The sequence below is a fragment of the Phascolarctos cinereus genome, unplaced genomic scaffold (genome assembly GCF_003287225.1).
Source record: "Phascolarctos cinereus isolate Bilbo 61053 unplaced genomic scaffold, phaCin_HiC Scaffold_5;HRSCAF=322, whole genome shotgun sequence".
Classification (NCBI taxonomy): Eukaryota; Metazoa; Chordata; class Mammalia; order Diprotodontia; family Phascolarctidae; genus Phascolarctos; species Phascolarctos cinereus.
In genome coordinates this window covers 302,620,378-302,630,804 of record NW_027555958.1, presented here as the reverse complement: position 1 = coordinate 302,630,804, position 10,427 = coordinate 302,620,378, and positions in this window count along the sequence as shown.

Below are 10,427 nucleotides of genomic sequence, written 5' to 3'. Positions count from 1 at the left end.
ACTGCATAGAGCCTATGACGCTATTCCAAATCTGGATAAAAGAAAAGTTGTTGTGTTCTATGAATGAGGACAAAGTCTACTTTCTTTCCAGAGCAGTTAGCTAGGATGGGAGAAAATGCCTCCTGAGACCTGCCGTTCCTGGTGGTCATTCTCCATGCCAGGTGACTTACAGGGGGAAAATGATATAATCCAAGGAAACATAGAAAGTATTTCTAGGGATTCCAAAATCCTGATCAAGAATTCTGTGGGTGAAGATGAGATTTTTATTATGCTCAGGGGTCCGAAGCTTATTATTTATTTATTATTTATAGGATAGACAACAACTATGGAAAACTGGTTTTTGTTTGTCTCCAACATACATTTAGAAGAATTGATCCAGCTCTTGATCAATCTACTTATCTATCTTGAAAACTTTATTTTTTCATGAAAGAATGAAGGAAAAAATGCTCATCTGCAATAGCTTGTTTTTTGGTTTTTTTTTTCCTTGTTTTGTTTGTTTGCTTTACTTTTGGGTGAAGCAATCAGGGTTAAAGTAACTCACCCAGGGTCAGACAGCTAGTAAGTGTCAAGTGCCTGAGGCTGGATTTGAAGTCAGGTCCCCCTGACTCCAAGGCTGGAGCTCTGTCCACTACTCCTCCTAACTGCCCGTTGCTATGTCTTTTATCTCATGTACTGGGAAGTGGTGATTTCTCACAAAATTTCACCAGCATACCTTATTGCATTCAGAATCTCTGCTGGATGGATTATTGAGCTAATTTGGCTCAGTTTTCCCATACCAAAGTGACTAGAGAATATCTCCTCAATGGGTATAGAAATGACTTTGGAGATGATACTATTTCATGAAATCTGAAAAAGACATTCATAACTCAATACATTTCAACTCTGAAAAGGCAATGTTTTTATTAGCAATCACATAAACAATAGCATATGACAAAGTTATGATTTGGATAAACATAGAAAGAATATTTTCTGTTTCATTGACTTTCTTGCTTTGGTGTCTGACTTATAAAATGCTGGGAAGAACCATTCTGATTCTGATCTTCTCTGACAATACTTTGCTATAGCTTTGGAATGTCAGTGAGAGGTCCTGAATTCATAGAATCTGTTCCTTTTGAATCAGCACATTCAAGATTGATAAATGACCCATGTTTGGGAGAGAAGGAAAAGGGAAGGTAACATAAGCAGAGGAGACGTATGCATGGAACGGAATGGACTTTTCATCCTTGTCTCATAAGAGATTGGTGTCAAGATGCTCTCCCCCTGTAGAGGATGTCAAAGATGAAGAGAAAGAGGGGTATTTCTTAGAAAAGCCATGATGGTGTGCAAAATGGATAGTGGTCTGGGTGCTCAGCAGCACAAGGAGCCTCAGCAGGCTGGGTGGCAGCAGGTAGCTCTACAGCAGATGTGGTGGCAGCAGGGCTGGCGGCAGCTGGACACATTGCAGCTGGGGTGGCAGCAAGTTGTGCGGCAACAAGTAGTTTGACAGCAGTAAGGGCAGCAGCAACTAGACTAGCAGCAGTAACTGTGGCAACCGGTGGGTTGGCAACAAACAGCCTGTCAGCACCTTGGTCTGCAGCAGCTGGATACACAGCAACTGGGCTGGCAGCATGTGGTTCTGCAGCAAGGGGTCTGGCAACAGGCTGCACGGCAACAGCTGGGGCGGCAGCAGCTGGTCTCGTGGAAAGTTGAATGGCAACTAGTCTTTTGGCAGCAGGTTGGCAGGCAGCAGCTCAGTCTGCAGAGGCTGGGCGCACAGCACACCTCTTCCCAGACTTCCTGGTCACAGCTCTATGCACAGTAGATGGAGCCACAACAGGAGTTGACCATGATGTCACTGGATGGGTCTTTGAGTTTTCTTTCAAGGATAGGGATTCACTTGCATTTCAAACACTTCTTGCCCCATGGGCCTCTTAGATACCACATTGAACAGCTCCTGCCTGCACTTCTACAGTATTTCCTTGTTCTTGTTTATCATGTCAAAAAATGAAATTAAATTAAGTCTTCTATTTTGCTCAGGACAGAAAGTATATTTCCCTGATATTTTGGCATTCACCATCTCATTCATTTCTCTTTTTTCTAGGGCCATTGTGTTTTCTTCTTGCCTTAAGTACTTATGCCAATTTCCCTCCTTGTTCAACTTCGGGTGAATCTTGTGATATCATGACTTCAGTGTTTGAGTTGATTGTACATCTCTGTTTTTTGAGGAACATTCTATGACTCACGGGGACTCTATTCACAGGGGATGAAGATAACCCTTGAGCAAGCATGGGAGACTCTACCCTGAAGCTTAATGGTGCTGGTAGATTAATTGCAAAGAGCTCATAGTGCTGTCTGAAATTTAAATCAAAGAAAAGTTCAGTTCTGCTAGGAATGACGACAAAATTGACTTTCTTCCCAGGACCCAGATCTAGGGTGAGACAAAATGCCTACTGAGAGCTATCAGTCCTGGTCATCATTATCCACTCTAGATGACTCACCAGGGCCACAGGAATTCCAGAAGCCTGTTTGAGGACTCTGTGTGAAGATGCCATTTTTTTTATTTTCAGGGTCTAATATCAACTAATGATTGATGCTGGAGACTTCAGAAGATGGAAGGAAAATGGAAAAGTGAACACTTCATTAAGGAGATGGTATCAGAGAGTGGGCCTAGGCTTTTTAGACAACAGCTGAAATCTCTGCCCCTGTCCTACTGTGGTGCCTCATCATGGCTTGCAGGTGACCCTAGCTACACAAAGGCTAGGCCAGTGGGGCATCGACCTTGATAGATTCTACCATGTGGCAATGGCCTCGTGGACCATATCTTGACTTTTTAATTTTTTTCCCAGGGGCCAAAGTAGCTATGGAGGAAGAAGCTCAACACCAGGAGTCAACCCATTCAGTGGTGGATTTTTCAGCAGTGATAGACAAATCATTCCGGCAACAAACATCAAAATAGGGAGGAAGTTGTACTTAAACAGAAACAGGGTTCACAAGTTTTCCCTGAGGAAGCAATAAAGGGAATTGATGTCATGATTTCTCTTGTTTTCTCAAAGATAATAACAAACATCATTTCATGAGATATTTGTCCATCATTTATTGCTGTGCTAATTTAAACATGGCTTTGAATAGGAAAATTGAATTTAATAACAAGTCAGAATAAGTAGAGTTTCCTTATAAATTACTGCATTACTAAGTCGTTTTCCACTGGGAATTTAGTGAACTATAATTGAATAATTCATTTTAAAACTTTAATACCTCTTAGGTCTGACATATACTGTGTTTGTAGCACTACATATAAAGTCACTTCTACAATGTGTTGCTGAGATTTGCTGAAGTCTTTTTCCCCTCTCTTCTTTCTCTTTTATTGTGAGGTATGACTCTCTGCAGATAGGCATGGAGGACATTTTGGAAATGTAGGTGATGTACAAATGAAACATATCTGTAAAATGTTCAAGAATTAACAGCTGTGGAAGGAAAGATAGTAGATGGTCAATAGGAGATGTGATGCTTTGTAATCTCTACTCCTTTTTGACCACTGAAGCCATAATAGGGAGCTGAAGAATACTGAATTAATTTTGTGAAATAGGAAAACTTGTTTAATGACTGCCAGGTTTACTCTTCTGCCTACTTCATTCCTGCTCAGACAAAAACAAGGCCCATCTTTTTTATGAGACATTTGAGCAAAGAAAGTATCAGGTTCACTTGACAAAGGAGCAAGAGTCTTGTTTAAGAAAAGTGACGTCCAGAAGGAGAACGCTTTTGAGAATGGAGAGAGAGAGAGAGTGAGATGAACAGAGAAAACAGGATGGAGGGAAATATGTAGTTGGTAATCATTACTGTGAAAAAAAATTTACAGTGGGTTTCTCAGATAACGACTTAATTTCTCAGACATATAGAAAACTGAGTTAAATTTATAGAAATAAGAGTCATTCCTTAACTGATAAATTGTCAAGTTAATGAACAGGCAATTTTCACACCAAATAATTACAGGTATCTGTGGTCATATGGGGAAGAAGTGCTCTAGATCACTCTTCTGTTTTTTTAAATTTATTTATTTTCAGTTTTCAATATTTACTTCCACAAGATTTTGAATTCCTCATTTTCAACCCATCTCACCACTCCCCCAAACCCAAGATGGCATGCATTCTGCATATCCCTTCCCCTAGTCTGCCCACTCTTCTATCTCTTCCTCTTCTCTTATCTCCTTCCCCTTCTATTTTCCTGTAGGGCAGGACAGACTTCTGTACCCCATTTCCTGTATTTCTTATTTCCCACTAGCATGTGAAAACATTTTTTAAAACTATGTTTTTAAAACTGTAGGTTTCGAATCTTCTCCCTTCCTCCCTCCCCACCCATTCTCATTGAAAAGGCAAGCAACTCAATATAGGTTATACATGTGCAGTTATGCAAAACACTTCCATAGTACACATATTGGGAAAAACTAACTCTATTTCCCTTAATCCTATCCTGCCCTCCCACTTATTCTATTCTTTCTTTTGACCCTGTCACTCTTCAGAAGTTTTTGCTTCTGATTGCCCCCTTTCCCAATCTGCCCTCCTCTCTATCATCCGCCTGTTCTCTTGTGACCTTCTCCCCCTATTTTCCCATAGGCTAAGACAGATTTCCTCACCCAATTGAATGTGTATGTTATTGCCTCCTTCAGCCAAATCCTATGAGAATAAGATTCACTCATTCCCTCTCACCTTGCCACATCTCCGCTGCACTGTGAGAGCATTTTCTTTTGTGTTTTTTTGTTGTTGTGAGATTATTTACCCCATTCTACATCTCCCTTTCTTCTTCTCCAAATAGAATCCTCTCTCATCCCTTAACTTTATTCTCCAGATATGACCCCTTAATCTTCAACTCACCCTGTGCCCTCTATCTATCGATCTATCTATCTATCGATCTATCTATCTATCTATCTATCTATCGATCGATCGATCGATCTATCTATCTATCGATCTATCTATCTATCTATCGATCGATCTATCTATCTATACATACACATAATTTTTTCCCTCCAACTACCCTATTACTGATAAAGGTCTCATGAGTTATAAATATCTTTCCGTGCAGGAATGTAAACAGTTCATCCTTACTAAGTCTCTTATGATTTCTCTTTTCTGTTTGCCTCTTCATGTTCCCCTTGAGTCCTGTATTTGAAAGTCAAATGTTCTATTCAGCTCTAGTCTTTTCATCAAGAATGCTTGAAAGTCCTCTGTTTCACCGGATGACCATGTTTTTTCCCTGAAGGATTATACTCAGTTTTGCTGGGTAGGTGATTCTTCGTTGTACTCCTATCTCCTTTGCCCCCCTGAATATTATATTCCATGCCCTGTGGTCCTTTAATGTAGAAGCTGCTAAATCTTGTGTTATCCTGATTGTGTTTCCACAGTACTTGATTTGTTTCTTTCTGGCAGCTTGTCATATTTTCTCCTTCACCTGGGCACACTGGAATTTGGCTACAAAATTCGTAGCAGTTTTCCTTTGGGGTTCTCTTTCAGGAGGAGCTCTGTGGATTCTTTCAATTTCTATTTTGCCCTCTGGTTCTACTATCTCAGGGCAGTTGTCCTTGATAGTTTCTTGAAAGATGATGTCTAGGCTCTTTTTCTTTATCATGGCTTTGAGGTAGTCTAATAATTCTTAAATTCTCTCTCCTGGATCTATTTTCCAGGTCAGTTGTTTTTACAATGAGATATTTCACATTCTCTTCTATTTTTTCATTCTTTTGGATTTGTTTTACAGTGTCTTGCTTTCTCATAAAGTCACTAGCCTCCAATTTCTCTATTCTAATTTTTAAGGAAGTATTTTCTTCACTAATTTTTTGGACTTCCTTTTCCATTTGGCCAATTCTTCTTTTTAGGGCAGTCTACTCCTCATTGGCTTTTTGGACCTCTTTTGGCATTTGGGTTAGACTATTTTTAAGGTGTTATTTTCTTCAGTATTTTCTTGGGTCTCCTTTAGCAAGCTGTTGACTTGTTTTTCATGATTTTCTTGCACCACTCTCATTTCTTTCCCAGTTTTTTCTCTACTTCTCTTACTTCTCAAAATCCCTTTTGAGCCCTTTTGAACCCAAGGCCTGAGAGTGATTCGTATTTTTCTTGGAGGCTTTGGATGCAGGAGCTCTGACTTAGTTGTCTTCTTCTGGTTGTATATTTTGATCTTCTTTGTCACCAAAGTAAGATAATATAGTCTGACTCTTGTTGTACTGCTTGCTCATGATCCTGGCAAATTACTTGAGTTTTGAACTCTTTATTAAGATAAGAGTCTGCTTCCAATGTGGAGAATGGACTATCCCAAGCTTTGGGGGTTTGTATAGCTGTTCTCAGAGATACTTGTAGGGACCCGTAAATTTTCAGTTCTTGCAAGGTGGTATGACAAGAGGCAAGATGTTTACTCCTTTCCTGGCCTGTGCTGTGGTCTGTTAGTGACCACAAGCACTCCTTTCTTCCCTGGAATTGTGAGGAAGGTTTCCTGTCCACAGCCACTACAAGGCAGTGCTCCTCCTCACCCTAGGACCCCCATACAAAACTGTGACCTAGATTCAAGCACGGACAAAGAAAGAGATTTCTGACTCAGCACCAGCAGAGTGATCCCTACAATCCCCCTCTGATCAGCCAGTTGATTCCCCTTCAGTGTGTGGGCTCAAAGCTTGGGAAGAAGCTGCCCACCACAGGGCCATGCTCTTGGGGAATGGAGCTGAGACCCCACCTTCCTCTCTTAGCACTGCAGAAATAGACTTTTTCCACTGACCTTCTAAGTTGTCTTTGGGATTCATGGATTAAGGAGTCTAGAAACCACTACAGATGCACGAGATTCAGTCTTCTGAGGCTTGCTCCAGGTTTGCTGAGGCCTGCGCACCCATGCCACACTGCTCTGCACTCCCGGCCTGGTGAGCTATACCTTTCTGATCAATCATCCAGGTTGTCCTAGGGCTGCAAATTTGCTTCACTCTGTCTTTTTGTGGGTTAAGTTGCCTTAGAATTTGTTTAGAGCCATTTTTATAGGTATTTGGAAGGGTTTGGGGGAGAGCTCAAGCAAATTGCTGCTTTCACTCCACCATCTTGGCTCTGCCCTCTAAATCAATCTTGATGAGAGAAATGCAAATCAAAACAGCTCTGAGCTATTACCTCACATCTGTCAGACTGGCTACTATGACTGAATAGGAAAATTACAAATGATGGAGGGTATGTGGGAAAACTAAAACACCAATTTACTCTTTGTGAAATGGCATGTGGATTCAACCATTCTGAAGAGCAATTTAACCCTATGCCCAAAGGGCTATAAAACCGTGCATACCCTTTGGTCAAGAAAGACTACTGTTATGTCTTTACTGAACAGAGATCAAAAAAAAAAAGGAAAAAGACTGTATGTACCAAAATATTTATAGCAGCTCTTTTAGTGGTGGCAAAGGATTGGAAATTAAGGGGATGTCTATCAATTGGGGAATGGCTGAACAAGTGGTTGAATATGACTGTGATGGAATACTATTGTGCTTTAAGAAATGATGAACGGGATGCTCTCAGAATAACGTTGAAAGACGTATATGAATTGATGGAACTGAAATGAGAAGAACCAGGATAACATCGTAAACAAGGACAACAATACTTTTTGGTTATCTACTATGAATAATTTAGCTATTCTCAGGAATCCAAGATTACTCTGTAGGACTTATGAAGAAAGTTACTGCCCATCTCCAGGGAAAGAACTGGTAGAGCCTGAGTATAGATCGAAGATAATTTTTCTTCATTTTCTTTATTTGTCTTGGTTTCCTTTTGTCTGTGCTTTGGTCATGAATGACTTACATGGATATGTATTCTGCATGACTAGACATATATAACCAAGGTAAAATTTCTTGCCTTCTCAAGGGGGTCAAGGGGAAACAGAGGGAGGGAGAGAATGTGGAACTAGAATTGTGGGAAAAAGGAACGTCAATATTCTTTTTACATGTGAATAATGTCAAAATGATAAAATAAATATTAAATTAGTACATTGTTTATGTAAAAGAAGAAGAACAAGAAAAGAAGAGTGCCTAGAATACTATAATGTAGATATACGTAAACAGAAGATCTTGTGACATCAGGAATATTTCCAGGTCTCCAAAAGTGGAATATCGAATATAACAGTGGTGAATATCCATATCTTAGTATTTGCTAGATTGCCAATGCGATCTGTGGTGTTTACTTTTTTTTTCTTGAGCGATGGGACTTGATTGATTTCTGCATGTTTCCTGGTACTGGAGAGACCTTATGAACTGTGATGATGCCTCCTTTTTTGAATCTCTCTACCCTACAGAGTCAATTTTGCTTTTCAGTTTATCTTATATTGTTTCTTCTGGTTCAAATACTGGAGCACAAATGATGGATTTATATACGAAAATACTTGAACAGGACCTGCCTTCAAGGAAGTTACATTCTGTTTTGAGAAAATAGTATGCAACTGGGGCATAGGAAAGCACAAGGAACGTATCACCTTGTCTTAAGTACTTAAGATAAATTTCTCTGCTTATTTTTTTCTATTCTATTCTCTATGAAAATGATAGAAAACTTCCTTAGTTGGTCATGCACGTTTCTAGCTTAGAACCTAAAGGAAAAGGCAAAGAAGAATGTATTCATTTTTTTCTATTCAACCAGAAGAAGGCATTGCGTACAAAAGAAAACTGCCTTCCAGTCGTAGCCTGTGATGTTGAAGCCAAGAATTCAGTTTGTTCTACTTGGCTGTCAAGGCCAGGACTAGGAGAAATGCAACAACATTGAAGACAGGTTTGAGAGAAGGAAAATATTCCTCCTACTAGCTGTTCTAACAATGATAATATAACAGTGGGCAGTGACCATACCTTAGTATTTGCTACAGCATCAATGCCATCTGTACACCTTAATTTTTTTTTCCGTGGGCTCTGGGATTTGATGTATTCTTACATGTTTTCCAGAATGAAAGCGTTTTTTACAAACTTTTATGAATATCCTTTCACAAGATATTGCTCAACATTTATTATGGTGCTAAATAAAAGGATTTGCTGAGAAAAGAAAGACCATCATGGGAATTATTACCTAAGCTACTATTTACAAAAATGTCTTTGTTAGACATTATTTCTCCCTTTCTTTTTTTTATGAATGGTGTGATTAAATTACTTCCTATACAGCTGCCACCGATGGAGAGATTTCATGAAATCTGACAATATCCCTTTATTTTCTTTCAATTATATTGAGGTTTCTTCTTGTAGATACTTTTCCTTTTCTTGCTTCAGGCTCATGAATTCATCTATGAAGCAATAAGTGAAAATTCAGTAGAGCTAGAAAGGGTAATATTTGACTTCTTGACTCAATGGTTGTTTTCTTTGTCTTTTTATTCCAAGTTCAATGCTTTGCACACAGTAGGCATTTAATGAATACTTATTAGGTGGCATTGAATAGTAAGCAGCCTGTTACTACAGCAATATCTGGAATTTTTCCATCACAGCAGAACTTTCCCAAGCTCATCATCAGTTGATGTGTCCTTTCGACTGCCACTATCACCTCCAGGCCAGAATCAGGGAACAGAGAAGGCCTTTGAGGCCTAGGGGAGAGAGGGATTTTTACATGAAACACCTCATTATTTTTTCAGTTCCTCTTCATTGGAAATCCTTCATCTCTAAGATCATTTAACTTGCCCATTTTTCAATCTATCCCTTCTCAAAGATAACTCAGGGGAAGTTTCTAATCAGAAATAAATCAAGATATACAAACTACAGATACATCACAATTAAGGATGATTAGTTTATGTTTATCTCCAGAACACATTTGCATGAATTGATCTATCCCTTGAGGGATCTAATGATCAATCTTGAAAATTCACTTGTTTTTTCATTAATGGAAGAAAGAAAAATTACTCATCTGCAATGTATTTTACCTCATTCTGTATTGTTGTCTAGATAAAAGTCCAATCATCCAAAGCTTTAGGCTTTCAATTACACTAATCAACCCTTTTCAGTTTCATCATCAGTACATTCAATGAATTATACTATATCAAAGAGAAGGCAACTGCATTTCACTTGATGACTTCAAAATCCCTTCCAGCACCCAGATGCCTTGCTTCCTTTCTATGTCATACGGAATTGCTCACAAGTATTCTGTAACTACTTATCAGTGTTTTAGATATCCTTTATAATAGAACAGGATGGAAACCTTCTAGGGTTTCTTTTTCATCTTTTCATCACTACTTATACTTCTCACATCTCTCCCCAAGAAACCTCCATTTTTATTTCATGTCATGCAGACGTCTTCCTTTGCTATTTCCTCTTTCACTTCACCTCTCTACTTTTCACCATTACCTCCAGTTGATGCTCTATGTCTTGTTTGGGAATAGTAGTTTGTAGGTCATTTCCCACATTGAAATGTGAGATCATTGGAGGAAAGGACTAGCTGGGCTTCTTCTTGGCTCTGCTCTGTGCTAAGCACAGTGCCTAGAAT